Genomic DNA, 21,463 nt, shown 5'->3' on the forward strand with positions numbered 1-21,463 from the left:
CAGTTATGGGCAAAATTCAAGAGCGCTTGCCCAGAGGACTCCAGATTAAGGGTTTCCTAACACCCACCGCTTGTGATGTTTGTGTCTCATCAGTGAGGACAGTGGGCTCAGCTGTTTGCTCAGCATCAATCTAAGTATTGCCGTGAAGGCTAGATGTGGACCCCGGGTAGATCACTTCATATAACGTGGGTGGGCCTTGCACAATCAGTCGAAAAGACTAACGCCCCTTCTGCAAGGAATTTTACCTCAAGACCGTGATAATCTTTCGCGCTGTAGACCCAGGCTTGCCAGCCTCTTTGTCACTGACTGTAAATATCTTTCTGCCGGTTCTGTTTCTATGGAGAAGCTGAATTTATGCATCCCTTTGTGGGTTTGTCTGTTGCTTCCATTTCTACTTAAACTGGAGTATTCCTGATAGGGCAGAACAGGAAGTGTACTCCCTAATGTCTAGACTTTCTCTCCAGGGCATTGCTTTCTGCAAGAGGTCAAGAGAATAGCAGGCGGGAGGCACACAATGGTTTTGGCACACAGTGTCCTGAGCAGGGTGCTCGCTCTGTTTAGCTTCACGTTCTCTTTCTCCATCGTCCTTCCAGGCCGTTAATGACACTTTCCATCTGAGGTTGAGTTGTTCTCTTTGCTGGGGAGACAGAGTGTAAGCTTCTTTTATTAACAGAGATCGTATTGTCCTAACCTTTTTTTTTCCTTCTGGGGGAAGGTGGCCAGAATTTTACAGATGATAGATCTTATTTTTGGATTTATTCCAAAGTGAAATAAACCTTACAGGTTTTAAATTCTTTGATAACTAAGCCTGCTCTGGCCCTGCGATGTTCTACAGAACCATAGACTCTTCTGCTGACTGTGGCAGCATATGATCCACCAGCACTTAAAATGTAGCTAACATAACCAAGGGCCCGAATTTTACATCTTATTTAACTTAAAGTAGCTCAAAACTTGAGCTAAACTTAAGTAGCTCAAAAGGCTAGGAAGTACCATACAGAACAGCACAAAGCCACCTGAGTGTTTAAGTCAATCTGCATTTTCATGGATTTTCATCCATGTGATGATTAAAATAATCCCTCTTCTATACATATACATATGTATATATATATGTTGATACTGAGTAATATACACATATATATTATGTGTTAGCAGGTATATTGTTTTAGTGGACTATATATATTATGTGTATATTACTCAGTATCAGCATCATCTTTCAGCTTCTTGTGCTCTTAGGAGTCACCCCATACTTGCTGTATGATTATTCTCATTAGTGCCTGAGAATGAGTTACTGAAATAAAGCAACTGTTCAGATGATGTGCTTCACAGCCGAGAGCAGGGGAAGCACTGAGGCTCCTCCCACTGGCTTCTGCATCCTCACAATCTAGTTAGGAGTTCTGCCTCAGGTGTGTCATCTGCTCAGGGCAAGCTTGTATCTGCTCACAAACTTCATTTTTTTCTTACTGTCACGGGAAGAAGGGATGTTTGAATCCTAGAGGTTTCTTAAAATTAAAATCACTGAGGTTAAAGAAATGGCTTAGTGAGTAAGTGTGTTTGGTGAATAAGCCTGAGGAATAGAGATTGGATCGCAGCATCCACCTAACAAGATGGAGGTAATCCTGTGCAAACCCATTTATTCAACACTGAAAGGGGCAAGATGGAGGACAGCTGGATTTGCCTGCTGCCAGCCCAGCCAGCGAAAACAGTAAGAACAATGTGAGCCCCAGGGTCAGTGAGAGATCCTGTCTCAGAGAAATATGGTGGAGGGTGATAGGGAAGGATACCAATGTCTTCTAGTGGGTGTCACGTACACAGTTACATGTAGCCCACCCCAACATGTGTATATACACTAAACGATCCCCACCTCCCCACATTATTGCTCAAGTCAAAAGTGCTTGGCTGCACTTTGTGTGATTCTGTCCACTGATCAAATTATTCCCCAATGTACACATCTTGGCTTTGGCTTATTATCTGACAGATCCATGACAACTTATTGACTGTATTAACTGTAATCCATGTCTCTTATTTATAAAGATTAGAACTGACTGTAAAGAGTTATCTGTAAAGAGTTGCAGATTGTGTAATAGAGACTGCAGCTGGCCCTTTGGCCCACGAGCTTCCTTCCTTCCTTCCTTCCTTCATTAGCTCTTAAAAATGACTCTGAAGTCCTCGACTTTCCTGACATTGTGGGGAGCATCATGCACATCAGTGTACTGAAAAACCATCCTGGCTTTTGAGGACATGGCCAGAGAGCATAATGCTCATGTTGATTTGACATTAAATGGAATGACTCTAAAATGCTCTGTAGATTCATACTGTAAAGGTGGCAAGTGCATGGATGGACATTGTGACATGTGTTTTGTGTCACTGTTAATTGTAGGACACCTTTGGGTCTATGTCACTTTTTCTTTTTTCTTTCTTTTCTTTTCTTTCTTTCTCTCTTTCTCTCTCTCTCTCTTTTTTTTTTTTCGAGACAGGGTTTCTCTGTGTAGCCCTGGCTGTCCTGGAACTCACTTTGTAGACCAGTCTGGCCTTGAACTCAGAAATCTGCCTGTCTCTGCCTCCCAAGTGCTAGAATTAAAGGTGTGTGCCACCACTGCCCGGCTTCTTTACTTTCTTTTAAAGACAGTGTTTCACAAGGTAGCCCTGGTTGGACTGAAACTTGCTATGTAGACCAGGTTGGACTTGACCTCACAGGAACCCACCTACTTCTACCTCACAAGTGCTGGGTTAAAGGCTGAGTCATCCTGTCTGGCATTTCTTTCTGATCTATTTCTTCTCATATGCCCTCCCATACTTTATGGGAACTAAGAAATGATGTTTTTTTAACGATGATCCTAATCAGAAAGTGCTACTGTATCTATCGATTTGCCTACTAAATCATTTAACTAACTTAATTTGTATGAATTATTTACAAGCATTAACATAACTCCCCCCTGCATGATCTCAACTTGGAGAAGATGGAGAGAAGAAAGGAAGAATCTTCACATTCATAGGTCACAAGCTGAAATTCAGTTTGGGGTTTGAAGTCTGGGATGGTTTCAGTCCTGGCTTGTTTGCTTCCTTTCACAGGGAAGATGGCGGCAATATGTAGGGAGAATCTTACTGTGCACTGTGTATCACAGGGAAGGTGGCAGCAATGGGTAGGGAGAATCTTACTGTGCACTGTGTATCACAGGGAAGGTGGCGGCAATGGGTAGGGAGAATCTTACTGTGCACTGTGTATCACAGGGAAGATGGCGGCAATGTGTAGGGAGAATCTTACTGTGCACTGTGTCATTCAGATGCTGATTTCTGGGCCCCCACTTTGGGTTGCAGTCCTTGTTCTAAGTATCTCCTGCCTCAATTTTGCATAAGCATTGCTCCCCATTTACTCTCTGATTTGTCAATAAAACCTGACTAGCCAATGACTGAGCAGGGGAGGGAATACAGCAGCCTTCTTCCCAGCTAGGGGAGGGGGCAGAAGAGGGAGGAAGTGGGGATTAGTCATGAGAGTTCAGAAGAGAGATCAGGAGAACCTATGAGAGAACAATTGCATAAGGAGATGTTGGCTGGGAGGTAGCCAGATTAAAATATTAAAATAGAGTAATACTGCTCAGTTGTTATGCCCTTAAAGCTTGTTAAATAAATATAATGGTCCAGTCTCAAGTCTTTAGTAGCTAGCTGGGTAAGATGAAAATTTTAACAAATTTATCAAAAATATACCTAAAATAGTGGTGTCAGATTTAGTTTTAGCCCAGAAAGTGTGGAAGTTTCCTGGATACTTCCTGGAAGGCAGGCAGCCTTGGTAAGTAAGAAATACCTGTTAGTTGATACTTGTTTATTGAAGTTGCATTCAATGTATGATATTAAACTTTGGAGATCTTGCTCAAGATGTCTTAGCTCACAGCAGTATGTAGTAAGCAGTATATGACCAGTATGGTTTTTTTAAGTAGGTACAAATAAACCTCATTCAGACTAGCTACGACTTCCCCTGCCTTCTTGGGAGACCCAGTATGCATGCGATGTTCTGAAGTACTTATAATTCCCTCATGTCCTCTTCTTGGCAATTTATAAACTTGATACTCACTGCTAAACTTGGGTCTGAGCGGCTTAATTTTATGACACTGCATTGTGTGATGTAACACAGCACAGAATAAAGCCACCCTCAGCTTTAGCCTGGCTGTGGGGATGCTGGTCAAGCTCCCGTAGCAGCTGCATTCATGGTGGCCACAACTGAAGAGGGCAGTGGCTGACAGAGCAAGGTCCAGCTCCGAACCCTTCCTGCTAACTCTCCATGCCTCTTAGGATTTCCTGGTTTCAGTGTGTCCTTGAGTCAGAAGGAGATTGCTTGGGACTACTGAGTTCACATGAAGTGATCTAGAAAGCTGCTACTCAGTGATAATATATAAAGTCTTGGTCCATTTACACAGACACACACAGACACACACACACAGACACACACACAGACACACATGCACGTGTGCACACAATCACATATGAATCATATTGCTTTTGTCATATTATAGTCTGTTCTTTAAGGAATACAGTGAAGTAGTCTTGGATCCGTATTTTTTTCCCGATTTGTTGATTTAAGCACTACTCCCTTGTCATTGCTTCATATGGTTTGGACTCTTTCTTCACACAAATTGCTAAATGCAATTCCAGAGCCACTGTGTCACTCCTGCCCCAGGCAAGCATCTCTCAGGGCTCCAGCAAGCACTGAAAACTAACATTTAAAAACTACCCATTTGTTGCAAAGATAAACAATTGTTTTAGTGGGCTAATTACTTTAATTGTTTGTTTTAATTTGCATTTCTTTACATAGTCATATGAAACTTTATGCAGTTAAAAAGTATTGCTAATTAATTAATTTTAGCTCAGCTATTTGGACCCAGGGCCTTGCACAAGCCCAGAATGTACTTACCATTGAGTTATGTACCTAGGTCCTTCCCACTTATCTTAACAGTTAATAAACATATTGAGGTTTTTCAAAATAGTAGTATATTTCCCACAGTCAAAGTTGAAAACGTTCACTGCCAAATTTTTTCAGAAAATGCAGAAATACACAAAGAAAATAAAAGCCACTCACAATCCCGTTGGTCAGGAGGATTTCTTGTTGAGAGTTGTGTTATTTTCTAGGTCTACATGCCACAGCAGCAACTATGTGTTCTTTCCTGGGACCAGAATGAAACCTGACATTATTTTTATAACTAATCTTGGTCAGCCAAATCCACATTGTGGGACAGACAGACTGTGTAATGTTTTCAGGAACATGGCCTTGGACATCAGGCTCCCTTGCCTGAGATCTCAGTCTTGTCACTTATTAGCTCTGATCTTGAGCAACTTACCCACACACTCTGCACCCTCTCTTCTAATGTGTAATAAATGAGGAACTAAATAATTAGGAATGACATTAAATAGGAACCATGTGTAGTCTCTTTCCAGTGTCTGAACGGCAAGTGATGTAAAGTGTGCAAAACACTAAGAATGTGTGTGCCCCTGGTAACACTCCACAAAGGCAAACCTTATCTTCTTATGTAAATGGTAGACTTCTGTTTCTAGGGGGGTGATTCTGTGCCATCATTAGCGCTGGTCCACTGTGTGACTCATCACAGTGTGTATCGAATCTTATTGAAACAATCTCTCTTTGAGGTACTTTTTGTTTGTAATTTCTCATCTAAACACCTTACAAAGACTGGTAGTGGAACATCTGGTTGTTAAACTGCTATCTGTCTCCCTATGAATTGTGGCTCTGCTACTTGCTGGACTTGATTAAGTCTTACATATTTTCTATATAAATTACACATAATGAAATTATCCTCAAGTCATCTATTAGTTTCTATTGTTGCAAAATAAACAGAGTTAAGAGCAATTGCTTTGCTGACTCATGATTCAGTGGGTCGGCACTGAGTCAGGCTTGGAGTTCTCTGTCCTTCCTGAGGAGCATCCAGTGGCTCCCAGCATCTGTGAGCACAGCAACAGTGGGATGGATGCGCTCTAGGTTGACCTCCCTCAGATGTTCAGTGCTTCGTGCTGCTTTTTGACTGATTGTGGGTCTTCTATAGACTAGCTATTTTCCTCACATGGTGTTAAGAGTTCAAAGGTAACAGATTTGCTTTTGATATGTCATAAATACAAAAGTATTCAAAAGCAAATCTGTTACCTTTGAACTCTTAGCACCATGTGAGGAAAATAGCTAGTCTATTACTGTGAAGAAATACCATGATCATGTCAACTCTTATAAAGGAAACATTTCATTGGAGCTGGCTTACAGTTCAGAGGTTCAGTCCATTATCATCGTGGCAGGAAACATGGAGGCATGTGGGAGGACATGGTGATAGAGAAGGAGCTGAGAGTTCTACATCTAGGTAGGCAGGCAATGTGAAGAAAGTGAAACACTGGGCCTGGCTTGATCTTCTGAGGCCTCAAATCCCACCTCCAGAGACACACTTCCTCCAACAAAGCCACATGTATTTCAGCAAGACCTCACCTCTACTAGTGCTACTCCCTATGAGCCTACGAGGGCCATTTTCACTCAAACCACCACAAGATTATTGTGATTAGTTTTAAATAATTCTCAGTGAAAAACCACCATTCAGCCTTACATCATGAATAAATTACCCCATGAGTAAAGTTGTTAATAAATACTGAACTAAGGAAACATTTTGAAGCAGGACCAACAAAATTTGTTGATTGAATAGATGTGGAACAAAAGAAGAAAGTGAATGAAGAGGACTAAGAACCCTTGCAACTTAGGGCTCAAGAGAACAAAGACAGCCCCTCCTTCCCTACATCCATGTTAGTCAGAAAGGACTTGGAAGGACACTCATGGGACAGTTGTGCAAAAAGAAACATTGTCCCTGCAAGTCATCCTCATGTGTTGTCAGAACTTACCTTTGACACCCTGGAGACTGCATCTGACTCTAGGTTCTGAGACAGCTGTGTGTACACAGGTCTTCAAAAGCAGCAGTTTGGGCAGGACTAAGTCTCCAGGGTCTGACGAGGGCCTGTGTTCAAGCAAGCTGCCTACCAAGGTCACATGAAGCAAATGAAGGAGGCACAGAATGCTTCCTAGGCATTTTAGTCCGCCAGAACGCATCTTCCAGAGGTCAGATCATTATGGCAACTAGGATGACAGGTACTTTTGGAGCTTTTCAATTTTAATCAACAAAAATTGTGCCTGAGGGACACTGTCAATAGGAAAAAATGGCACTAGCAGATTGGGAAAAGGTCTTTACCAACCCTACATCTGATAGAGGGCTAATATCCAATATATACAAAGAATGCAAGAAGTTAGACTCCAGAGAACCAAATAACTTTATTAAAAAGTGGGGTACAGAGCTAAACAAAGAATTCTCAACCAAGGAATATTGAATGGCTGAGAAGCACCTAAAGAAATGTTCAACATCCTTAGTCATCAGGGAAATCAAATCAAAACAACTCTGAGATTCCACCTCACACCAGTCAGAATGGCTAAGATCAAAAACTCAGGTGACAGCAGATGCTGGCAAAGATGTGGAGAAAGAGGAACACTCCTCCATTGCTGGTGGGAATAGAAGCTGGTACAACCACTCTGGAAATCAGTTTGGTGAACATAGTTCTCAGAAAATTGGACTTAGTACTACCGGAGGACCCAGCTATACCACTCCTGGGCATATACCCAGAAGATGCTCCAACATGTAGTAATAAGGTCACATGCTCCACTATGCGCATAGCAGCCTTATTTTTAGTAACCAGAAGTTGGAAAGAACCCAGATGTCTTTCAACAGAGGAATGGATACAGAAAATGTGGTACATTTACACAGTGGAGTACTACTCAGCTATTGAAAACAATGAATTCATGAAATTCTTAGGCAAATGGATAGAACTAGAAAATATCATCCCGAATGAGATAACCCAATCACAAAAGAACACACATGATATGCACTCACTGATAAGTGGATATTAACCCCAAATCTGGGAATACCCAAGATACAATTCACAGACCATATGAAGCTCAATAAGAAGAAAGACCAAAGTGTGGGTGCTTCTGTCCTTCTTAGAAGGGGGAACAAAATACCCATGGAGGAAATACAGAGACAAAGTGTGTAGCAGAGACTGAAGGAAACAGCATCCAGAGACTGCCCCACCTGGGGATCCATTCCATATACAGTTACCTAACCCAGACAATTTTGTGGATGCCAACAAGTGCTTACTGACAGGGGCCTGATATAGCTGCCTCTTTGAGAGGCTCTGCCAGTGCCTGAAAAATACAGAGGTGGATACTATCAGCCAACCATTAGACTGAGCACGAGGTCCCCAATGGAGGAGCTAGAGAAAGGACCAAAGGAGCTGAAGGAGCTTGCAGTCCCATAGGAGGAACAACAATATGAACCAACCAGTACCCTCTGAGCTCCCAGGGACTAAACCACCAACTAAAGAGTACACATGGAGGGACCCATGGCTCCAGCTGCATATGTAGCAGAGGAAGGCCTTGTTGAACATCAATGGGAAGAGAGGCCCTTGGCCCTGAGAAGGCTCGATGCCCCAGTATAGGGGAATTCCAGGACAGGGAAGCAGGAGTGGGTAGGTTGGTGAGCAGTGGGAGGGGAGATGGGATAGGGAGTTTTCTGAGGGGAAACCAGGAAAAGGAATAACATTTGAAATGTAAATAAAGAAAATAGCTAATAAAAACCAACCAACCAAACAAACCTGTGCTTTGTACCCTGTCATGGTTAAGGTTGGAGATGCTGGGTTCAGTGCAATGCTGCTCATTTGTTACATTTCATGTAGCTCTGAGATGACTGGAAAGCTATTTGATCTCACTCATGTGATTAGATGATGTTCATCATTACTGCAAGGTTGGAGGGGAGAGTTTCAGGAGTTCGTGTCCCTCAGATGGTATTTAATAATGGTGGCTGCAACACAGCAGTAGCTCAGTGGATGCTAATGTTTCTTCCCTTCACTAATGGCACTGCTCATGCTACTGTTCAATGATACCATTTTTGTTATCTTTCTTGGGTTATTGGATTGGGCCCAGTACTTCAGGTTAGTTATTAATCTGGTAGGCTAACTCTGGTATTGAGGGCTCTCTTGTGTCCTGCATTATAGTCACATCTATTGTGCCAAAGTCAAGAAAGAAAACAGTGGGCAGATTGCTAAGGGCTCAGATAGTCTCCCCAACCACTGACTACCAACAAGGGCAGACCCATGTCTAGTGTGGATAAGAAAAGTTTTGAATATTTTGGGCTGGTTATTCTAGCTTGTTAGCAGGTACATTGATAGCTTCCTACTGTCAGTTTGGGTCATACCTGTATAACTGCTATTTAAATAGAAGATTTTAAGCAGTAAAATCCTTTGAAAGAACTTGGGAGAGGAACGATTGGAACTTGTAATGGCAACAAGCTAGAAATAATTATGGTCATATTATGACTGCATTTTGGGAGCCTGGGGAGCTTGTTATCCCAGAAGGACATTTGAAGGTGCTTATTCCTCAACGTGGAGTTCCTGTTGAGAGAAAATACTACCTATAGACTAATAGAGCCCTTTACAGGTGAGACAACTCTCCCAAACGTGGCATCTGGGCCATTCTCTCATCTGGACAAGTTTATCCTGATTGAAAAAAGGGAAGAGTGCTCGACAGTTAGTCTGTTTTGAGACATCTGCTTTGTGGCGGGAGTTTAAAGGCCCTGGGAAGAAGAACTCATCCTACACAGCCCCAGGAGAAGAGCCACTTCCTGTGTGTTCATTGAGAAAGTGATTAGTGGGGGTGGGAGTTCTTCTCAGCAGCTGCCTGCCATCCTCCCCACAGCCTGGCTTCATTTCAGGAGTCACTCTTGGAGGTAGGATGGGTCCAGCCCCCTCCTCTGTCCTTTTCTACCTCCTTTTATTCTCATGTCTCAAATATCCTCGAGTTAGTCTAAGACTGTAGAGAAGAGTTATAAATGTAGTGTAGAATTCTGGAGCTTCATCCAGTTTCTCATAATGCAAACACTAAATGTAGTCAAGATCTAGTCAGCCAAATGAAAACCAGCAGGGGACAATGATCGAAGCTACTGAGTTTGGTTCAATTTCTTTATTTCCCACTAAAGTCTTTATTCTGAGGTGATTTAAGATTCACCTCAGACTTGAGTGCTGCACTTACGTGCTGTTGCTCCTTGGCGTCTTCAAGTCTGTGACAGTGTTCCTGTCTTCCTTCATCTTGTGTGGGCGTAGAGAAGCTTTCCAAGAGTACTGGGGTTCTACAACCCTGCCTACACTAAACTATGGTGTTTCATGAGTGGTTAGTACAAAGTTATGGCTGTTTCTTTGTCTTTTAAAAACCATTTCTTCCTTGGTGTCTTTTTCAGAAACACTGGTTCACACCAGCAGAATCAGTAATCCTCCACTGGTAACAAAGTCGGAGTTGTGTCTTTGCAGGAGGAGAGCATTTGGCTAGAAAGAAGCTGAATGCCTATTCTCGTTAATGTTTGGAAGCTCTGAAAAGCTGTGAAGAGAAGAGCCTCGGCCCAAAGCATCATAGTGAAGTTGTTTTGGCGACCTGCCTTTGACCGTGGATGGGCTATGTGACCCAGGAAATGGAAGGGGAGCTGCTGCTGCAAATGTAGTCCAGATACAAGCCATGCAAGGTCAGTGAGCTTTTGTCTTTTTCAGAAACTGCAGCTCTATGACCCAATAAAAACAGTTTTTAAGTTTAAGCCTCCTGCCGGTTTATGTGAGGTGACATTAAGTTCATTTAAGAGACATTTATTTTCCTCATTTTAGGGACTACATTAATTCTAGCTTATGTTGGAATTCAATATAATATTTGTGCAAAGTACAAATGAATTGTACATACAGTTTATGATGGTTAGTTTTAATTGTAACTTGACATTACCCAGAATCACATAAGAAAAGAACCTCAGTGAGGGATGGTCTACATCAGATTGGCCTGTGGGCACATCCAAGTAGGATAGTCTTGATCGCCTTAGTTGATGTGAAGACCTAGGCCAGCATCAAAATAGCAGTGCTCCCTAGACAAAAAGTCGTGAGTATGGAGCCAAGCACAGGCAAGCGAGTGAGCAAGCAAGCAAGCCAGCATGCATTCATCTCTCCTCATGACCATGGCTGTGATGTGATAGACTGTAACCTGGAGTCATAAGCCAGGGAAATCCTTTTTCCCCTAATTTGATTTTTTTTGTCTTGATGTGCTTATCAAAGCAACAAAAATGAAGCTATATTAGCATTTATTTTCATTAATCCTGTTGTTATCTATAAATTTCCCAGAAAGAATAACTTATCAAATATTGGATGTTGCACTTGCAGGAAATACAGGGTTATGTTCCTGTAAGTCTCTGATCACATGTTCACCAACTGACTAATTTATAATCTTGATTTTTATGTCTTTATGTTCAATGGTATTACTTAGTATGTGTTGTTGACTCATTGGCATGGGACTCATGGCCAACAGCATTGTAGCTCATGCCTTAGTGAAGGTTGCCTGACACACAAATACCCTTCACTTGCACACCACAGCTTTCTTGTACTTAGAAATATGAAATGGTGCCTCAACACCAGCTCACGGGGTCATTTTACATGTCAGAATTCCCACACAAAAGTGCAAAACTAAGACAAACTGTGGAACTCGGTGTGAAAGAACACTTGTTCATGGTGTGGAAGCTGGAATGTGAAGTAGGAAGTTTGCTTAGTTCATCAAATTTGAGGATGTATGGGTGGGACACAGGGAGGATCATTTTGGGGCCTACAAATACATTTTGTGATGTGATAGACAGATGGGCCAGCTCACAGATGAGGAATCCTTGAAACATGGAAACATCCACCATCACCGTCTCTGAATTGGGTGAAGGAGGAGTGCCTTTGTCTTATAAATGGAAGAGTCTAGACCCCAGCCTGTGCAGCCAGTCACAGGGCTGTCAGCCAGCAGGTCAATGTGACCCACCATTTTAGTTGCCAAGGCAACTCCTACCAGCACACTCCATGTCCCGCTGCAGTTAAGGGAGCAAAACCAGCCAAATATTTTTTCTAATGTGTGTAAAGTTCTGAAACAGGGACCACTGCCACTGTCTCCAGCCTGGCCTCAAACAGGACTTAAGTCTGTTCAGTCAGATCTGTCTCCCCGCGAAGCACATATACAAGTTATAAAGTCCTCAATGGCCTGAGAGGCTGCGCACTTGTGCTGCCTTTATTGATGAGACTTTCTGTTCTCTGAGACTTTTTCCTGAATAGTTTATTTCTTCTGTATGCCATTTCAATAAAATTTGAAAACATGCACATAGAATCCGTAGAATAAGTAAAACACAAGTGTGTCCTTTTTTTCTGCTGTTATTTTGCATATATGTATGCATGAGTGTATTTGTGTGGGTATGTGCATATGGGTATGTGGGTGCACATGCTTATGTGTATCTGTGTGGGACTTAGGTCACCATTAGGAGTCTTCCTATATTGCTCTCCTATTATGTTTTGAGACAGCATGTCTCACTGACCCTGGAGCTCATCCATTTGGCTAGGCTGCCTGGCTCCAGGGATCATTCCATCTACATCTCCACCATTTTTCTAGTCCCTACATTTCTTGTTATTTGTTCATTTGGTTTTTTGAGACAAGGTTTCTCTGTGTAGCCCTGGATGTTCTAAAACTAGCTCTATAGACCAGAATGGCCTCAAACTTAGAGGATCTGCCTTGCCTTTGCCTCTGAGTGCTGGGATTAAAGGTGTATACCACCACTGCCTGGCAAGCCCCCACATTTCTTGTCTTAATTAGGGTTTTACTGCTGTGAAGAGACACCATGACCAAGACAACTCTTATAAAGGCAACTATTAAATTGGGGCTAGCTTACGGTTTCAGAGGTTCAGGTCATTATCATACTGGAGGAGAGCATATGTGCAAGGAGGTCTCCGTCCAGCCCATGTATGCTTTTTTTTTTGATTGGTGACTTAGTGTCTGAGAGCTCCCAAGGGTTCAGCTTAGTTGAGTCTATTGGTCTTCCTGTGGAGTTCCTATCCCCTTTAGGGCCTTCAATCCTCCCCTCAACTCTTGCATAAGAGTCCCCGACCTCAACCCAATGCTTGACTGTGGATATCTGCATTTCTCTGTCTCTGAGAGAACCTCTCAGAGGACAGTTACGCTAGGCTCCTGTCTACAAGCATAACAGAGTATCATTAATAGTGTCAGGGACTGGTGCTTGACCATGGGATAGGTCTCAAGTTGACTGGTTATTGGTCAGCTGATTCTACATTTCTTTTAGACAGGGCAAATTTTGGATTGAATGGTTTGTGGGTGGGTTGGTGTCCTTATCCCTCCACTGGGGTCCTGCCTGACTACAGGAGGCCACTTCTTAACATGTAAATAGGAAGTATACTAAAAGCTTTGCCTCACATTCCTTTATTTGAGGCATGTAAATTATTTTTTTTTAATGTAGAATCTCCTTTAACTGAGATGTATCATTCACTTTCAGTTTCTTCCAGTCATAAGTGTCATGTGCCATGGGATTGTCTGTGCCTTAAAGGTGGGCACATCCTAGGGGGACCCCAGGTACAAGTAAGGTGGGTGGGTGGAGAAGAACCTTTAAGAGAAGCAGAGAAGAAGCTCAAGTGTTGATAAGAGTTCAGGAAGGGCTGTCCTGCCAAGCTGTAAGAACAACCACATATTGCTTCAGAAAGCATTCAGAAAGTCAAATAAGCAAAGAGCTAAAAATCATCCATTTAATTGGGCATGCAAAGAGAAGAAGAGTTGGGATTCCCGTGGGCTGAGCTGTGGGCTGAGCTGTGTGCGTCACAGACCTGTGTTTTTTCCTGAGCAAGCCTGTTTCTGTTTAGTGCCTGTTGGATTTTTTTTTTTTTGAGTGTGCACAGAGACTGGATGTACAAACATGGATGGTTCTGGAAACAGCGAACACAGCTTGCTTCAGGTGACCTGCTTCAGGGAATAGCAATTCCATAAAGGCAAAGAAATAAATAATTGCAGATACCATCTGTCTGCTTTTGAACACCCATAAAAGGCCAATTTCAATTTTGTCCTCAAAATAGGCCAACATTTTCAACTGACTGGTTGTTAATGGAACACATGGAAGATCCATTTCCACCCCCTAAAAGCCAGCTCTGTCAGCAACCAGTTAGTGGAGTTCGTTTTAGAACCACCTGTATTAGTCAGGGTTCTCTAGAGTCACGGAAGTTATGGGTATTCTCTATATAGTAAGGGAATTTGTTGATGACTTACAGTTTGTAGTCAGACTCCCCCAAAATGGTCAGCAGCAACTGTGAATGGAAGTCTAAGGATCTAGCAGTTGCTTAGTCCCACAAGGCAAGCAAGTGAAGAAGAGGGAGCAAATCCAGGGCCAGGCGGTGGTGGCATACGCCTTTAATCCCAGCGGTTGGGAGGCAGAGGCAGGTGGATTTCTGAGTTCAAGGCCAGCCTGGTCTACAGAGTGAGTTCCAGGACAGCCAGGGCTACACAGAGAAACCCTGTCTCAGAAAGAAAAAAAAAAAAAAAAAAAAAAAAAAAAAAGAAGAAGATGGAGCAAATCCTCCTTCCTCCAATATCCTTACGTAGGTCTCTAGCACCATGCCTGAATCTGGGACTTGCTTTGTCCCAGATGACCTTGAACTTAGAGATCTCCCTGTCTTAATCTTCTGGGATTCATAGCCACTATGCCTCAAGATCTCCATGCTGAGATTCAGGTCAGAAACTTGTATCTCGAAGCCTCTAGATTAGGATTACAGGTGAGCCTTCCAATTCTAGATTGTAGTTCATTCCAGATATAGTCAAGTTGACAACCAGGATTAGCCACTACACCACCCATCCCTTGACCTTTGGTTTAATAGCAATGGCACCCTTTACTGTAGAAGCAACTTTGGGGCAAGTGTCTATTTGCAACTGGCTACTGCTTTTGTAGGAAGATAGGGAGCTTGTGTTAACTCTTAAGAGCAATGCTTGTATTGCCTTCTGGGGTTTGAGACACTTTTAGGTGAAAGGTTGTCTATAATATATCCCTGGGGCTAACGTGGGACAAGGAAACAGTTTTGATATGAGAGGACTTGGGCTGTCCTAGATTTTTTTCTGACCTTACCTAAGAAAGCCTTGTGAGATAATGGAATGGTAATTATGATGGCTACGCCCTTTGAGAGCGAATGGTCACAGTGCAATTAGCATCTTCCAGGCTCTGCGCCAAGCACTTGACAGGCTGTATGTACCACAGTATCCTCTGAAAGCTTTAGGAGACAGCCAAAGGGAGACGCAGAGCAGTAACTTTCCTGAAGCCACCCATAAGAAGTGAGTTGAAAGCTAACCCTAGCTTCTTGGCCTTCAGGGTCCCATCTCTTCCCCTGCTATTCCTTGGTTCTGAAAATCTTGGTGCACAGCATAGTCCCACACAGACGTTCAGGTTGAGGCTGGTCTGATATCTGTTGTTAGCAGGTTGGCCATACACCAAGAGCTGTCTCGACCCTGCCCAGACAACCAGGAGTGACAAGCATAAAGCAGACAAAAGTTGCAGAACTCTTTGAAGACTCTGGGATATTCGAGGACATTATATAACTTTTTGAATTTGTAGTATTTTTGAATTCTGTAGCATTTCTTGCACGTATCTTTTGCAGTGGTTCATGATTTTTGTTAGTGACTAATTTTCTTTGAAAGACTTTTTTAAAAGGTCCCTGGTCTTTCTTTATCGGCTGTAGACTGATTGTTTTGGATTGGGGGGGTTAGTGAAGCACAGAGAGGAATGCTCTGTTTACCTGAAACCCTGAGGTACACTGCAAGGTTAATAGGTGTGTGTGTGTGTGTGTGTGAGGGGGGTTCTTACTAGCGGAGAGCTGAGCCAGGCTTATTAGGGCGGTTTTGTGCTTTTCCTCTCTTTGAAGCCGGTGTTTATTCAGACCCCCAAATCTATGGCTGCGTCCATCCGGGAAATGGGTAGTGTGGTAAGAGGAAATCTAAAGACTTCCTGCCATCATAGTCAGACTTAGTCTAGCTGAGGTGCAAGGATTCATAGAGGGATCAGACTTCGCTTTACAGGATAGGGGGGCAGAATGGCGCCCCTACAGGTGGCTTGAGGATACAGAAGTTACAGGTAGCTCAAAGTCACAAATGTGTATTTCAAAAGTAGTGCTGGTGCTTACATTCAAACTGGTATATTATAATTAAGCTACATTAGCCAACTTATATTTATTAGGCCATCAGGCTTCAACCACTTTGGGAGTGCAATCTAATAACCAAAACAAAAATTTAACTCAAAGTCATTGGCCCAGATTTTAATCCAGGTTTCAGTATTTACTGTAGATTCAGGACACTAAAAAAAAAAAAAATCTTTTGTGCATTGTATATATGGTGTGTGTGTGATCATGTGTGTGAATGTAGGTGCACATATGTTACAAGTATGTACAGAGGTCAGAGGACAACCTTGGATGAGAGGCAGGGTCTCCTGTTCACTGTTGTGCATCCAGGTTAGCTGATGCAGGAGCTTCAGGGAGTCTCTTGTCTTTGCCTTCCAGATCACCATTTGAAGGCTAGGGTTCTCGACATCGGGCTTATGTGGGTCACAGGCATCTGAACTTAGCTTCTCACACTTGCTTGGCAGGTGTTTGACTCTGTGAGTCAGACTGTCACTTCAGATCTTAGTTAGAACAATTATTTTTATAAGCATAGGTGCTTTTGCCTTCATGTACTGCCTGTGTACCTTGTGCATGCAGTGCCCCCTGAGGTCAGAAAGGCACCCCTGGAACTGGAGCTATGAAGGGTTGTGAGCCATCACATTGGTGCTAGATATCGAACCTAGGTCCTCTAAAAGAGCACTGGTGCTCTTAGCCATTTCTCCAGCCCCATATCCTGTTTAGGGTTTTAAAGTTTCAGTCTCTTCATTTGAAAAGGGGAGTTAATTATAATACCTTCCATATTGGGATGTGAGAACTCCATAATTCTTAAGAATTGATAATATTAATTACATATAAGGTAAACAGTGTTAATATTATTTTCATTGTGGCTACAAAGTAACATGCTGGAGGAGTGGGGAGGGTTGGCGGGTGTGGGTGTGGTATAGTGTGGTGGGGGTGGGGATGGGTGGTGGGATAAGGGGTGGGGTGGTGGGAGGGTGTGAGGACTCCTTACTAAGGGACCAGCAAAGGCTGTTAAGGATGTTAGTTGGTAGTTTTTGTGTGTAAGCTTTCTGTAAAATCAACCACAAATCCACAGTGAAATCCACTTCTCACTAAGACAGACTAAAAAGAGAAGGAGCGAATGATGACAGGGACTTGGGGTGGGCTGGGGAGGGGAGTCAGCGCCTGCAGACAGTGCTGGCCAGGAGATAAATCGGCTTAATTATGATGGGAAAATCTGACAGGGTCTTGCAAAGTTGGACTTAGAGCTACCATCGGACTTAGCGGTTCCATTCCACAAGGATTATCATGTGAGACTCTTCTTGGCCAGACACGACATAAACATCCAAACTATTACTCACCAAAATAATGGTTACACTAAAGTACAGCTTGGCAAACCCATGAGTTTATTGGGGTTGCTTACATGCTTACAGGAGTATGGCTGAGTGACTACTTACAGAAGCCCACCCCACCATGACGACTCACACAGCTGTAACCTTGAAGCTCTCTGTATGACTTTCAGACAGCTTCACTGGTTAGAGAACCTCCCCCAGTCACTGTGCTAGCCAAAGCCTCCTCAGCCTGCAGGGTGCTACTGTGCCTCTAAGCTCAAGAGTGGACCGTGACTCTTGTAGGTTTTAGCTGTCTAGAACAAGAGAAGTTTGTTAACTTCTGAGTCCCACAAGTCTTCTTCTAGAATGGCTTGTTTCAACTTAGAGGCAATGGCTACACCACCTGAACTCCAAGGAATACAAGTGCATCAATATTCACAGAAGCACATTTCACAATAACCAAAAAGGGAAAACATGAATGTCTGTCAGTGGATGCAGTACTACTCTAATGTAATGTATTATAATGTTTTCTACTGTACTGTACTGTAATGATGTAAGCTATGACAGGTACATACAATGTAATTTTTTTCAGCCACACAATAGAACTCAGTACTGAAGGGTACTTCAAGACTGTTCAAGTTTTAACTCATTGCTGCGAATCAAAGAAGCCAGACACAAAACAACATTCATTGTATAACTCCATTTATGTGTAAAACCCAAAGCAGGTCGGCAGAGACAGAAAGCAGACAGAAAACAGACTGATGGCTGCTGGGTGCTGGGAGGAGGTGTGCGGTGCAGCTGCATTGGTTCATGGTTTTATTTTGTGCTGAGAATGTTCTTAGGAAGGAGATGAAGAACTTGCACAGGAAGGATGCACAGGGTTTTATTTATTTATTTACTGTGAGACAGGATCTTTCCTGGATATCCTGAACTAATTCTGTAGATCAGGCTGGCCTTTAACTCAGAGATGCCTCTGCCTGTGCCTCCTTCGTGCTGGGATTAAAGGCTGGGGCCACCATACACTACCAGGATGTACAGCAGAATGTACAGGATTTCAGACATAACAGATCACTGAAGAATACCTGAACCACTGTGTAATTCCATCAAAAGAGGTTTACCCATGTCCCTTGCAAACAATTGACTATTTTTATTATCAAAGAATATCATTGCTTGCTTTAGAAATGGAACCTGTGACGGCGATCGACGCATACTTGACTGTATATGGCTTCTTTCAGCATGATACATTTTGAGATTCATTTATGTAGTTTTGTGTTTCAGTATTTTATTACTTTGTGTTGCTAAGTAACATCCCATTATTTTACTACACTATAATCTGCTTGTTCTGTCACTTGCAAATGGATATTTGGATTATTTACAAATTTTGCAATAATAAACAAATGCATTCGTAGTATTTTGTGTAATACCTTTCATAGAAATATACTCTATTCTTTTTCTTGGATGAAAATTTATGAATAGAAGCACCGAATCAGTAGGGAAGTAGATAGTGGCTTTCCATGTGATTATGTGGAACTTGACTGGAAATGTGTAAGCTGCACACTTTCTCAGCAGTGTGATGGGCTCTCACACTGCCTCTTCTAACCCCTCATATCCCGAATATCATCTTCACCATTTGGAATTTTAAAAACTGTATCTTGAGTCCATAATATTTACTTTTTAATAGTAGGTTGTGTTCAGTTTTTTTTTGTGTGTTAAATCTACTTTTTGTGTGTTGTATTTAACAATATCAAGGAAAAACAGAACAAACGTAAAAAATATTGATTTAGATTGTTCTCTGAAGAATGAAATTAAGCTCTTCCCCCAAATGAACTAACCCTTGTGTTGTAAAAATATAACATTTGACTTTGTCCAGTTTGTTTTTAAAAGATAATTTGAAATCCAGGAACTGGGCCTTTCCTCAGACACAACACTAATTTGAAGAATTCTTTGTGGTTTAGAAGAGTGCTAAAATTTTTGTTGTCTGGATAAAAGAATTAATGAATGGAAAAGCTTCCAGTGTAAGAATCTAGAAAGAAGAGAAACATTGTGTGGTGAGTTGCAAATAGTTTTGTTTCTTTCAATTGGAATAATCAGAATTCTGCACTGTCCACTTCAATTCTGCCTACACTGTGTTCAGAAAACCACTTCAGCTTTTCAGAGTGTATTGAATGGAATCACTCACTGACAGCTGAGCCCAGATGAGCCAGCAGCACTGGCCACAGCCTGACCACAGCCTGTCTACTCTTTGGACAGTTCTGGGCATTCCCATTTTTTTTTAAATAAGGATCCTGCATTTGAATCCTGTGTTTCCAGTGAAAGCCATCTTGAAACAATGGTGAAACATGTTTGGAAAAAATGTAGTTTTTTTTATAATTATTTTTTTATATGCCCCGAAAACATAAGGTCCACAAATAGCTTATCCATCACTATGTGAATAACTCAGAATAACAGATATTAAATAAATGGAGCTGCTTATAGAATTTTTTTTGTTCCTTTACTTTTTGAGATAAGGGTCTCTCTACATGGCCTCAGCTAGTCTGGAACTCACTGTGGAGACCAGGCTGGCCTCGAACTTACAGAGACTTGCCTCCTGAGTGGTGGGATGAGAGTTACAGCAAGGTACCTTCTCGTATGGTGCATAGAGTAAACAGGAAACCAAAACAGCCAAGCAGACGAGTGAACAAAACACTTTTACAGAATAATAGGTATGTGAAGACATAATAAAGACACAGAGTAGTCATGAATGGAGAAAATCACCTAGGGTTGTGGGTGAATCACACACAATGAAGTCTCAAAGAAGGGTCTCAAAGAAGGGAACACATACATGGATTGGCAAGTTGAGACCTACTATGATCTACATAGTGCACAGGATGTCCTAGGAGGAGGAGTCCTGAAGTACAGAAGCCCAATAGGAACAAGCTTTGTTCATTTGAAGAAAGGAGAGAAAGTTGGAGTGACTTCAGGGAGGGACTAAACAGCCTGACGAACGTAGGTCGGAGGGTGTGAGTGAGTCACCCTGGGGCTTTGAGATGACGCTTGCTTTTATTTAGGACACACTCTGAGCTTGGTGTTCGTTAATGTAATATCAACATATGTAGCTATGGAGTTAAAAAGTTTGCATGATTGAGGTTTTATCCATTTGATTAAAGTTAGTTTGATTTTCCTGTCACTGAGTTGATCCAAACATTATTTAGGCTTCAGGTAGACAATATCTGGGGACAGTAACAGAAACAAGGATAGAATTAATTTGAGCCTTATCCTATCACTATAAACAAATGATAGGGCTGAGAGGCGGCTGCTCTCCAACTCCCCTGAACTCTGAGTGCTCTCTTACACAAAGTCTATGTGGGCCAAACCTAACACGAGGCTTAGCATATCTTGCTCAATAATGTTGGCGAATCTGTAGCTTCATTGTGTGTGATTCATTTTCTTGTGATAGAGTTGCCATTAAACCTTTGAGGCAGTGAAAAATGGACCACATCCCAAGCGTTTCCTGTGTGGGCATGCCCAGAGAGGGGCTCCTCACAGGAGATGTGTGGAAGAGGAGCCAAGGCCCTGTCTACTGTGAGCCCCAGTATTGTACACCTGTGGAGAATGAAGATACACAACATGTTCCTCATTTTCATATATAATCTTAAAGACTAAATCTTAGGGAACATCCTGTGACTTGAATGTAATGCAAAGTCCCTCTGTTTCCCTCAAAGTTGTATAATCACCCCCTTTCTCTAAAGAAGGCTATTTCGGGAGTCTCTGGAGTTTACTGAAAGGATGTATTTCTTACTGTGAAGCACCCAAACCACATTTTGTTATTTTTTGAAGCAGGGTGTCATGTAGCTCAGGCTGGCCTCAAAGTTACTGTATAGCTGAGGCTAGCTTTGTATGTATGTGTGTGAGAAAAAATGGACATGCACTGTCATGCTGTGGAGGTCAGAGGTCAATCTTGGCTGTCAATCAGTGCTTTCCACTTTGGGACAGAGTCTTTTCTTTGTGAGCTGCTGTCTATGCGGTGCTATCTGGCTTTCAGGTCTCCAAGTCTTATCCTAATGCTGCACCTCATTGTTGTTGGAGTGCTGGGAGTGCAAGCCTACAGCACC

Source organism: Mastomys coucha, unplaced genomic scaffold (genome assembly GCF_008632895.1).
Source record: "Mastomys coucha isolate ucsf_1 unplaced genomic scaffold, UCSF_Mcou_1 pScaffold22, whole genome shotgun sequence".
Lineage (NCBI taxonomy): Eukaryota > Metazoa > Chordata > Mammalia > Rodentia > Muridae > Mastomys > Mastomys coucha.